Source organism: Thalassophryne amazonica, chromosome 3 (genome assembly GCF_902500255.1).
Source record: "Thalassophryne amazonica chromosome 3, fThaAma1.1, whole genome shotgun sequence".
NCBI classification, from domain to species: Eukaryota; Metazoa; Chordata; class Actinopteri; order Batrachoidiformes; family Batrachoididae; genus Thalassophryne; species Thalassophryne amazonica.
This window is the reverse complement of record NC_047105.1, coordinates 75,610,014-75,622,224: the sequence shown is the minus strand read 5'-3', so window position 1 is coordinate 75,622,224 and position 12,211 is coordinate 75,610,014. Positions and strand designations below refer to the sequence as shown.

Below are 12,211 nucleotides of genomic sequence, written 5' to 3'. Positions count from 1 at the left end.
TAAAAAGTAGCCTTTGTCAAAATCACGAAAAGTACAAAAAAAGAGCAGAAGTTATCTGGGCATATAACGTCAGCTCCCCCAACCCCCCCACCCCCACCCAGCCACTCACGAGATGAGGATGTCTGTATTGTCTGACGAGAAGGTAACAATTTTATTTGTAACCCCTCTTGGATAAATGCATTCATCTGACCCACAAGCAAACAGTCGGGAATACTTGTTTTTCTGGAGATGTGGACTTTCAGCCACCTTGGCTGTGCATTGAAAATAAGTCACAATGACATAAAATCACACCTGTGTAAACTGTGCAATTAATCCATGGCGCACACATGTTCCGTACTGTGAAGGGTGGTCCATATGGATCATGGATCAACTGTGATACATTACACCACTAATGCACATTGAAATACTTGGATAATACAAAATGTAAACACTTACTTAGCTTCTTGCTGCCTATGGTCAGGTTTGTGTATTGCAATGTATTAATATATGACAGACAGCAAAATCTGTTGGCTTAAATTCAACATGATACTGAAAATGCTGTAGGCTTTTTTTTTTTTTTTTGTCTTTTTACAGTGAGGCAGAAGTTGTTCCACAGTACAACTGAGCCTCTGAGAAACAAAGGCATTTTAATTCTTATGAGTTTTACTTTGGCATTTGGATAATTACTGTGCTGAGATCTGATGTCCTCTCTGTATAGACAAAGAATCTTTTTCTTCCACAAATGACAACACAGAGGTTAGTTCTTCGACATGTAGGTGTTTGGTGTTGACTGGCTAAGTTTTTGCCTGCACTGCTCCACGACCCAAAGTGGCACTGGTAGTTAGCTAAATTTTCTGAAGTTAAATGCACAGTTGAGATTATCTTAGTAATGAATTTTCTACTGGACAATTAAGCAGCATAAAGTCCACTAGATTCTGTGCAATCACACGGTGCAAATAGTCTCTTGGGCTGTTTTTAGAGCCAGTGTTTAGTATATACTCACCCTCCATATCATGCCCAAGTGTGTTTGACCCCAAAAGTCTAGTTTGTTTGACTAGTGTGAGTGCTCCATGCATGCATGGGTCTGGTACACTTAACTGTGCTTTGGCCCACTTGCAGAGGTGGTCTGGGGTACAGTTAGACTTGGGTGTGGTACTCATGCAGTGTGATCCCTTTTACGACTATTATTATTATAAGTATTATTGTTACCTGCAACCTGATCCCCGATAAGCGGTTGAAGATGTATGTATTATTACTACAACCCCTGGCAAAAATTATGGAATCACCGGCCTCGGAGGATGTTCATTCAGTTGTTTAATTTTGTAGAAAAAAAGCAGATCACAGACATGACACAAAACTAAAGTCTTTTCAAATGGCAACTTTCTGGCTTTACCTGACATGCAGCCCCATATCATCAATGACTGTGGAAATTTACATCTTCTCTTCAGGCAGTCATCTTTATAAATCTCATTGGAACGACACCAAACAAAAGTTCCAGCATCATCACCTTGCCCAATGCAGATTCGAGATTCATCACTGAATATGACTTTCATCCAGTCATCCACAGTTTACGATTGCTTTTCCTTAGCCCATTGTAACCTTGTTTTTTTTCTGTTTAGGTGTTAATGATGGCTTTTGTTTAGCTTTTCTGTATGTAAATCATATTTCCTTTAGGCGGTTTCTTACAGTTCGGTCACAGACGTTGACTCCAGTTTTGTTGGGCATTTTCGATTTTTGAGACATATTGCTTTAAGTTTTCTGTCTTGACGCTTTGATGTCTTCCTTGGTCTACCAGTATGTTTGCCTTTAACAACCTTCCCATGTTGTTTGTATTCGGTCCAGAGTTTAGACACAGCTGACTGTGAACAAGTTCAACCAACATCTTTTGCAACATTGCGCGATGATTTACCCTCTTTTACGAGTTTGATAATCCTCTCCTTTGTTTCAGTTGACATCTCTCGTGTTGGAGCCATGATTCATGTCAGTCCACTTGGTGCAACAGCTCTCCAAGGTGTGATCACTCCTTTTTAGATGCAGACTAACGAACAGATCTGATTTAATGCAGGTATTAGTTTTGGGGATGAAAATTTACAGGGTGATTCCATAATTTTTTCCTCTTAATTGAGTGAGTCCATTTTTTTTTTTTTTTTTTTTTTTGTGAGTGTCATGATTGTGCATAAAAGGAGCATCCCCAAAAGGCTCAGCCGTTCACAAGCAAAAATGGGGCGAGGATCACCACTTTCTGAACAACTGTGTGAAAAAATAGTCCAACAGTTTAAGAATAATGTTTCTCAACATTCAATTGCAAGGAATTTAGGGATTCCATCATGTACAGTCCATAATATAATCAGAAGAGTCAGAGAATCTGGAGAACTTTCTACATGTAAGCTGCAAGGCCGAAAACCATCATTGAATGCCCGTGACCTTTGATCCTTCAGGCGGCACTGCATTAAAAACCGACATCATTTTGTAAAGGATCTTACCGTGTGGGCTCAGGAACACTTCAGAAAACCATTGTCAGTTAACACAGTTCGTCGCTACATCTACAAGTGCAAGTTAAAACTCTACCATGCAAAGCAAAAGCCATACATCAACGCCACTGCCTTCTCTGGGCCGGAGCTCATTTGAAATGGACAGACACAAAGTGGAAAAGTGTGCTGTGGTCTGATGAGTCCACATTTCAAATTGTTTTTGAAATCATGGATGTCGTGTCCTCCAGACAAAAGAGGAAAAAGACCATCCAGATTGTTAGCAGCGCAAAGTTCAAAAGCCAACATCTCTGATGGTATGGGGGTGTGTTAGTGCCCACGGCATGGGCAACTTACACATGCACATGTTGTAACATGTGCAGAATGTGGCTTGACATTGTCTTGCTGAAATAAGCAGGGACATCCCTGAAAAAGACGTTGCTTGGATGGCAGCATGTGTTGCTCCAAAACCTGGATGTACCTTTTAGCATTGATGGTGCCATCACAGATGTGTAAGTCTATAAAGGATATCATCCTACATAACACTCTAAGATAAGAAAGATATTTTTTTGACAGTTGTGGATTTTTAAAAATTCATTTAATGTTAAAGATAGGGATTTTTCCTGACTTTGACCTTTAACCCATGACCTTGAAAATTAAATCAGTTCTTGCCTATCAGGATATGATTGTTCAGTAAAATTTTCATAACGAAAAAAGTTTCATAACGAAAAAGAATTCACGACTGAGGCATCTCGTTTGATTCCATATTGAATAGTGCAAAGTTTGTGAGCTTTTCTTTGTCATTATCAGAAAGAGGAGACGACGCTGAGCTTTGAGAACAACTATTGTTCCTGTGATGTGATCTTGCACTCAGAGATAGGAGGATCTGTAGAGAGTAGCCCATTTAAAGTCTCATTGTCACTTAAAACCACATTAAAACCCTATTCCAGTGGTTTTGTAACATCCACCCACAAGCTACTTATGGCACTTTAATTATTGGTTATAGGTTTTTGTTCTGCTCTTGTGGCATCAGGGGTGGTGGCCAAATGGTTAGTGCACTTGGTTTCAGTGCAGAAGGTTCACAGTTCAAACCCCACCTCTGCCACATTTCTCCATGCAATGTGGAGTTGCATCAGGAAGGGCATCCGGTGTAAAACCTGTGCCAGTTCAACATCCAGATCCACCTTGGATTTGCTGTGGCGTCCTCGAGTGAAAACAAGGGAGCTGCCGAGGGGACTTGCTGTTCTGCTCTTGTGGCAAAAGAGAGGCATTGAATTGGGTTGGAAAATGTCTATACATGATATTTTAGGCTTGTGAGGACCATGTAGGAATTACAATTACTGCACACTAAAATTTGATAAACGGGTTTAAATAGCGGCTTTGAGATGCTGTAAATGACAGAGCTGGAATGAAAGTGCCAGAAACATAAAGTAGATAATGTGTTGGAGGTCTGAACCACAGTGTTATGATTTATCTACCAAAATCAAGCCCATTTAGAATGAAGAAAAAGGATGCATAACCTCCACCTAGGTCTGTCAGAGCTGCCGCTGGAAGTTGGTCTCTTTGTTTTGCCAACTGAATGCTGAGGGTGGCAACAAATTGTGACTTGAAGCCATATTGTTTTCTAGCTCGATCCATTGTACACTGAATTTACTGTGTTTATGCATGGCAACTCCTTAGTCACACCTGTCTTATTGTCACCTAATAGAGTTCAGATAGAGAAAAACCCATCTGAAAACGTAATTATATAATTTAACTTTTAAGTGTGACAAAACAGTGCATTTGTTAATTTCTTTTAATTTATTATTTTTGCATGTAAATATCAATCATGCACTGTCTCTACATCATCTGCTCTAGAGTTGATCCTTGCCTGTTAAAATGTAGATGAAAAACAACAGGAATTTAACTTTTTTTATAGTTTACACATTTCAGCAGTCTGTGAATGTGTTTAATTAATAATCGTTTAAGGATGAACAAGCATTTTAACTCCGCTACTTAACATAAACACCAAAAAGCACATTTTAGCTACTTCTATGACAGTTATGAAACAAATTTCTTCTATAAGAAAAGTAACAGATGTTTGACTTGTGCACAGTGCATCCAGAAGGTATTCACAGTTCTTCACCTTTTCCACATTTTGTTATGTTACAGCCTTCTTCCAACATGGATTAAATTCATTTTCTCCCTCAAAATTCTACACACAATACCCCATAATGACAATGTAAAAAAAAGGTTTTTTTTTTAGATTTTTGCAAATTTATTAAAAAAATCACATGTACATAAGTATTTACAGCCTTTGCCGTGAAGCTCAAAATTGAGCTCAGGTGCATGAGATGTTTCTACAGCTTAACTGGAGTCCATCTGGGGTAAATTCAGTTGATTGGGCATGATTTGAAAAGACACACACCTTTCTACATATCACCACCTATGGACTGAGTGCATCTGCTCAAGCACACTGGCTGCTTCATCTCTCTGGCCGGCTACACCCGACCCCACTGGTGAACAGTCGCTGAAAAAAGCGCCTCCCAGCAGGGTGATATCCATCACGCATTCTGCTTTTTGCTGCTAATCTTGTGTTTGTGACTTGCAGACTGAGTGCTTCACTTTTTTTTAACACCTTTTTCAGGCATCAATAAAACAGTCAGATTCTGTAGAGGCTTTCAACTCCAGACTTAAGACCCACTTATTTCCCATTTGTATGGCTAGCGTAATGGCATAGTGTGGTACTATGCTTTTTACTCTCTTAAATTAATTTTATTAGTAATTGGAGCGTGCCGTGGCCTCAGCTTTATCTAAATTCTGGGTCTTGTAGTGAAGCTTAGGGCTAGTGGCCGGCGATCACCTTACTATTTCTTCTGTTTTTCATGTTGCTTAATGCTGACAAATTATACTGTATTTGTTGTCTTTCTGATGACTTATTGTTTTTTTTTTTCTCTCTGTTTGAGGTGTGGCTCCATCCAGAGATGGGTGTGGTGTCTGTTTCTGAAACCCTCCTGTCCTGTGCACTGGCAACATTTCCTGTATATTCGTTTTGTGAATTGTTTTGTAATTTGAGTCTGTAGCATGGCCCAAGCAGAGGTCACCCCTTTGAGTCTGGTCTGCTTGAGGTTTCTTCCTCAAATCATTAGAGGAGGTTTTTCCTTACCACTGGGGGTTGGTAAAGTTAGACCTTACTTGTGTGAAGTGCCCTGAGGCAACTTTGTTGTGATTTGGCGCTATATAAATGAAATAAATTAAATTCAGGAACACACAAAGTCTTCACAAACATGGTGACAGTGAGACTTTTTCAGCCTCCAAAACACAAATGGAGTGATGTAGAAAACTATGCTAACTATGTCCCCATGCTCACTCTGCGCATGCGGATGCGGCAACCTGAGCACACCATATATGAAATATGACATCTGAAAGCCCCATAACTTTTTAGCTAAAAACAGCTTAAACTAAGAAGTTAGACCAAATACAGTTGTGATGAAGGGGGAAACTATTCATAAAGACAGAAACCGTTTTTTGTACCAGACTGTAAACATGCTTATTTCTGCTCTAAAGTCAAACATTTTAACATGGACTTGAATGGGAACCTGATCACTTTTGCGGCCAGTCTCGAGCAGCCTGTCAAGCACCTGCAACTTTTTCTTCTTATAGGGCTTCATCTCAGACCATCAATGCTTCCCACTTGATTCTTTTACTGGAAGGACAAAGTTCCTGGAGCTGACACTGCTTACTGTTTTTTCCTTTAAGAGTGTAGGTGAGTGTGAAGCTGATGGATTTAAATTTTCTAGGCCAAATTAGGTTCTGTCAGGGAGCATATGAGGTTGGGTAATACTGGGTGTGCACTGTCATACTCTGACTGTCTGAAATCAGTCTACAACTTTGCCTGTTGCTAAATGCTGCCATCTGCCACAAACCCTAATACAGTGTTGTGGAACTCCAGACTCCATACCCCCCACCCCCAACCTTTGGTCATACTGCACACTTCATCTTCTGCTACCGCTCTAATACACTCAACAAAAATATAAACGCAACACTTTTGGTTTTGCTCCCATTTTGTATGAGATGAACTCAAAGATCTAAAACTTTTTCCACATACACAATATCACCATTTCCCTCAAATATTGTTCACAAACCAGTCTAAATCTGTGATAGTGAGCACTTCTCCTTTGCTGAGATAATCCATCCCACCTCACAGGTGTGCCATATCAAGATGCTGATTAGACACCATGATTAGTGCACAGGTGTGCCTTAGACTGCCCACAATAAAAGGCCACTCTGAAAGGTGCAGTTTTATCACACAGCACAATGCCACAGATGTCGCAAGATTTGAGGGAGTGTGCAATTGGCATGCTGACAGCAGGAATGTCAACCAGAGCTGTTGCTCGTGTATTGAATGTTCATTCTCTACCATAAGCCGTCTCCAAAGGCGTTTCAGAGAATTTGGCAGTACATCCAACCAGCCTCACAAACCGCAGACCACATGTAACCACACCAGCCCAGGACCTCCACATCCAGCATGTTCACCTTCAAGATCGTCTGAGACCAGCCACTCGGACAGCTGCTGAAACAATCGGTTTGCATAACCAAAGAATTTCTGCACAAACTGTCAGAAACCGTCTCTGGGAAGCTCATCTGCATGCTCGTCGTCCTCATCGGGGTCTCAACCTGACTCCAGTTCGTCGTCGTAACCGACTTGAGTGGGCAAATGCTCACATTCGCTGGCGTTTGGCACGTTGGAGAGGTGTTCTCTTCACGGATGAATCCCGGTTCACACTGTTCAGGGCAGATGGCAGACAGCGTGTGTGGCGTCGTGTGGGTGAGCGGTTTTCTGATGTCAATGTTGTGGATCGAGTGGCCCATGGTGGCGGTGGGGTTATGGTATGGGCAGGCGTCTATTATGGACGAAGAACACAGGTGCATTTTATTGATGGCATTTTGAATGCACAGAGATACCGTGACGAGATCCTGAGGCCCATTGTTGTGCCATACATCCAAGAACTGTTGTGTGGGCCGCTGAAGAGGAGGTACTGCTGGCCCACCACCACCAGATGGCGCCCTGCTTGGAGTGCGGGCTTCAAGTACGAGAGGGCGCCGGAACCACTGGGAGTGACAGCTGTCGCTCTTCATCAGCACCAGCTGTCACTCATTCAACCCATCACCATAAAGGCCGGACTGCAGCTCCACCTCCTCGCCGAGAAATCATCTACCATACAGGTAATTCGCTGCTGAATCTAAACCGAACAATAGTCTGATCTCTTTTGCAGCCGTTTTCCTGTGACGGATTCCTTGTCTGCTGTGTTGGCGTTTGGTGTGGACTGCAACGGCTTTGCCTCTCACCCCACCCAGAATAAGTGGTTGTCTCAGGAGCTGTCCGAGTGTGTTATCGGAGGTGGAGGTTCTCCCTCCTAACTGAACACAGACTGTGGGATTACTGAGTGTGCGTACTCACACTCATCAAACTGTTTCTGTTCTCTGCCAGCAGTACCGGGTCTGACTGCTGAAGACAGTGGCCACCTGGGGCGCAGGGCTTGGCGGCTCCGGTGTTCTTCAGATCCGTTGGTGGTGGAAGCTGTGTGGGTTCCGGCTCTTCTATCACCAGACGTCTTCTATCTTCGAGCCTGCCACACGCCACCTTGTGTATGATTGACATTCCGCAATATTGTTATTGTCTGTACTTCGTTGTGCGCTTCACAACATTAAATTGTTACTTTTTGGCTTATCCATTGTCCATTCATTAACGCCCCCCTGTTGTGGGTCCGTGTCACGACACCTTCCCAACAAGAACATCGCCTCATGTTGCAGCAGGATAATGCACGGCCCCATGTTGCAAGAATCTGTACACAATTCTTGGAAGCTGAAAATGTCCCAGTTCTTGCATGGCCGGCATACTGACCGGACATGTCACCCATTGAGCATGTTTGGGATGCTCTGGACCGGCGTATACGACAGCGTGTACCAGTTCCTGCCAATATCCAGCAACTTCGCACAGCCATTGAAGAGGAGTGGACCAACATTTCACAGGCCACAATTGACAACCTGATCAACTCTATGCGAAGGAGATGTGTTGCACTGCATGAGGCAAATGGTGGTCACACCAGATACTGACTGGTATCCCCCCCAATAAAACAAAAGTGCACCTTTCAGAGTGGCCTTTTATTGTGGACAGTGTAAGGCACACCTGTGCACTAATCATGGTGTCTAATCAGCATCTTGATATGGCACACCTGTGAGGTGGAATGGATTATCTCAGCAAAGGAGAAGTGCTCACTATCACAGATTTAGACTGGTTTGTGAACAGTATTTGAGGGAAATGGTGATATTGTGTATGTGGAAAAAGTTTTAGATCTTTGAGTTCATCTCATACAAAATGGGAGCAAAACCAATAGTGTTGCGTTTATATTTTTGTTGAGTGTATAAATTCAGTAGAGATTGAGAAATACCTAATGTTGGTACACTCGATCAGTGTTCAAAGTGTATTTCTGATTTCTGCACCACAGACGTATATGGCTGTTCAAAGGCCTACTCAGTTTTTGTGGCATTGAATGCCATTTAATGACAAGCTCTTTCCGATTAAAATTGGAAAAGCTCCTATTGTGACATAAATTTAATAAATACAACTCTGTGCTAAAATACCATTGACCATATGAGCAAAGTGTTCTTTATAACTTGCAGTTGTTTAATTAATTATTAATATCCTGTTGTCTTACGTACAATTTGTACATGTTCAATAAAGCCCCTCAATCAATCGAAAACAATATTTACATTTTAACAGCGTCTGCAGGTCTTGTGTGTGTGTGTGTGTGTGTGTGTGTGTGTGTGTGTGTGTGTGTGTGTGTGTGTGTGTGTGTGTGGTGTGTGTGTGGAGTGTGTGTGTGTGTGTGTGTGTGTGTACATGTCTCATGGTTTTTTTTGTGCGCCTGTCACGAAATGAGTCAAATTTTCGTGACAGGGTTTATTTTAACTCACTATTACTAACCCTATTCCTACCCCCAACCCTAACATTAATCATAACCTAATCCTACTCCTTCCCCCAACCCGAACAATAACCACCACCCCCCGGTTTACTTTTAATTTCATCCAGCCATCATGTCATGAATTAGAATGAATTCATGCTGCCATGACGAAAATGAGGCATTTTTCGTCACAAATCACAAACCAAATAGATTAATGTATATTTCGTGCTGCTGAATCACAACTTGCTGTGAGACCAGGTTGGTACATGAGCCATGAAAATATGAATTTGACTGTTCTAGTGGTTGTGAATGATTTGAAATTATGCACAATAGGGGCGGGGCTTCTTCTGCTTGTGCAAGTGTCTCATTGACTGAAACTTGACGTCATGGACGTGTTTCTTGATTCATTCATTTAATGTTAAAATATATAAGGAAAGATCTTTTTCAAATAATAAAATAGTTGCTGTTTAAAGAGCCTTTGTTTTATTTAGAAGCGTAGCAGCAGGTGTGAGTTTGCAGAGATGACAAGTGAGCTGAACCCTCAGGACATTTAACCAGATGAAGGTTTCCTCTGCAGCTTTGACCTGTTGGTGGAGTTTTTGAGACACTTTCCTCACATTTTGAAGTGCAGAGATGTTCTCTTCTTCCGTCTGGAGGTTTTCTGTATATTTATACTGACAACGAAGGCCCTTTATAAGCCCATAATGCAAAATGTTCAGGGGGGCCGAAGCCTAAGTAGCCCCCGAACCCCCGGCTTCTTAAGGTGATTTTTTTCCAACCCATTTCGCTGAGAAAAAAATCCTGCTGAGAAAAAATCCTGCTGAGAACCCTGCAGAATTGTAAAGACTTACCTACAGACTACACGTTACCGGAAGACTCAACTAGAGGGTACACCGAGGTGCTCAGACCATGTCTGGATTTGTATGCTGTAAACAAATTTGATTCATCTCTTGCCATCTATTCTGTCACACACATTTGTTGTTGTGCAACAGCAGTGTCACATCAAATACATGTAGGAAATTGTGGACTTGGTCACTCAGTTTCCCTTAAAATCTTTCGACCCTCGTTTGTTGCTGCTAATAGTCTTGACACTGCCTCTGCTGTTCATGTGTATGATACAACTTGTGGACACGTCCAAGGCAGTCATCATGCACACAAGTGCACATCATTAAAACAAAGTATGTTTCTGCCCTAAGAGACAAAAGTACCTCCATCTCATTGCATCAATCATTAGATCCTGTGTATGGTAAATACATTATTGGTTTAGTTACTGCTGTGATTAGATTAGCTGATTACAAGAGGATAATTAAGGGACATTTGCAGGAATTCTGCTTGGGGAAATTTGTTACTACTGTTTGCATATGACCCTAAGAATGAATGTTTAGCTATAAGAAGTGGCAAGCTTTAAATACATTTGCACACAATGTATTAAGGACCCTTTGAGAATCAGTGACTGTAAATACAGTCAGTGCAATGTATCTCTGAATGTAAATATATTCCACAGGTAGGCGGTGAGTTTGTTGTATGTGTATAGAGTGGTCCCTCGCTATAACGCAGTTCACCTTTCGCGGCCTCGCAGTTTTGCGGATTTTTTTTAGTCCAATTTTGCATGCTTTTTTTTTTTACAGCGCATTGTGTTCCGGGGCCTCATCAAGCAGGCCGGTCGCGGCACCGCGAAGGGAGAGCACGCGCATTGTGTTCTGCGTGTGTGTTTATAAGAATCTTCTCGCCCAGAAGAAAAAAGAGCGCCAACAACTACCCGTAACTGTGTTCTTCACTCAGAAAAGACACCTGCAGCGAGGTGTGACTCAGTGGAAAAAGGAGCGGCGCCAGGACGAAGAGGCGCGGTCAGAGGAACTGTGAAATACTGGTCAGTCACTATTAATCATTTTTTTGTGTGTCCAACCTCGTACGTTGATCATTAAAATTAAATTAGTTAGTTCTAAAAGCCATTATAATTATTTATAGGAAAATGTTCTATTTTTATTTCTCAAACAAATGTTTGGGCCTGAAAAAAGGTTGGTCTTATTTTTCTACTACGGTTTGAACTTGAGAGTGTTTACACACGAGAGAAAAGTGAGAAAATGTTCATGCCTGATTGAGAAAAGTGTATAAATTGTGTAGTGAGGGGTTTTACAGCCTTAAAACTTCTATAATAATTGTAAAAATAACGCTGACTACTTCGCGGATTTCGCCTATTGCGGGCTATTTTTAGAACATAACTCCCGCGATAAACGAGGGACCACTGTAACACAAAAGAGCTCATTAAACACAAGTGATTTCCTTTTGTCTGGTAGTTTAAGGTTTTGAAGTTAGAATTAGATGTGAAATACTAAACACCCACTGAACTCCTTGAGGCATGTTGGACAGCATAGTACATTATCCTTGGCTTTGGAAAAGGTTGAGCATATTACTCTAAAATACAGTTTAACCCTCTGGCGCCGATGCCGTCATATACGATGGCTAAGACCAAGCTTTACTAAATTATAAATAACTTTTTAATGATATGAGATAGAAACTCCGCTGACTTTCGAGCCAGTCGTCGGCCATCATAGAAGCTATGTGATGACGTGCGCAATGTGAGTGTCCAATCAGAATTGGTTCACCGTCACATGGTTTTCCAAAATCCAATCGTAGGGTAGATTTACCTCACATGATAAGCCAAAGATCGTTTTTAGGAGTGATATGTTACTAGTTGGCCCGTTTGAATAGCCATCTGGCTGCTTGCTCCAATGCGCCCTGCACCATTACGCACAGCGATCAGTGAAAGTGAGCAGACGGAGCAGATGGAGGGCCTCTGATGACAATCTCACATGCTCA

General features: G+C 41.8%; 1 protein-coding gene across 3 annotated transcripts in view; it reads left to right on the top strand.

Moving 5' to 3' along the window:
* The window catches only part of LOC117507072 (transmembrane protein 198-like), an 82,347-nt gene that overhangs the window by 22,937 nt on the left and 47,199 nt on the right, over positions 1–12,211 (top strand). The window lies entirely within an intron of this gene.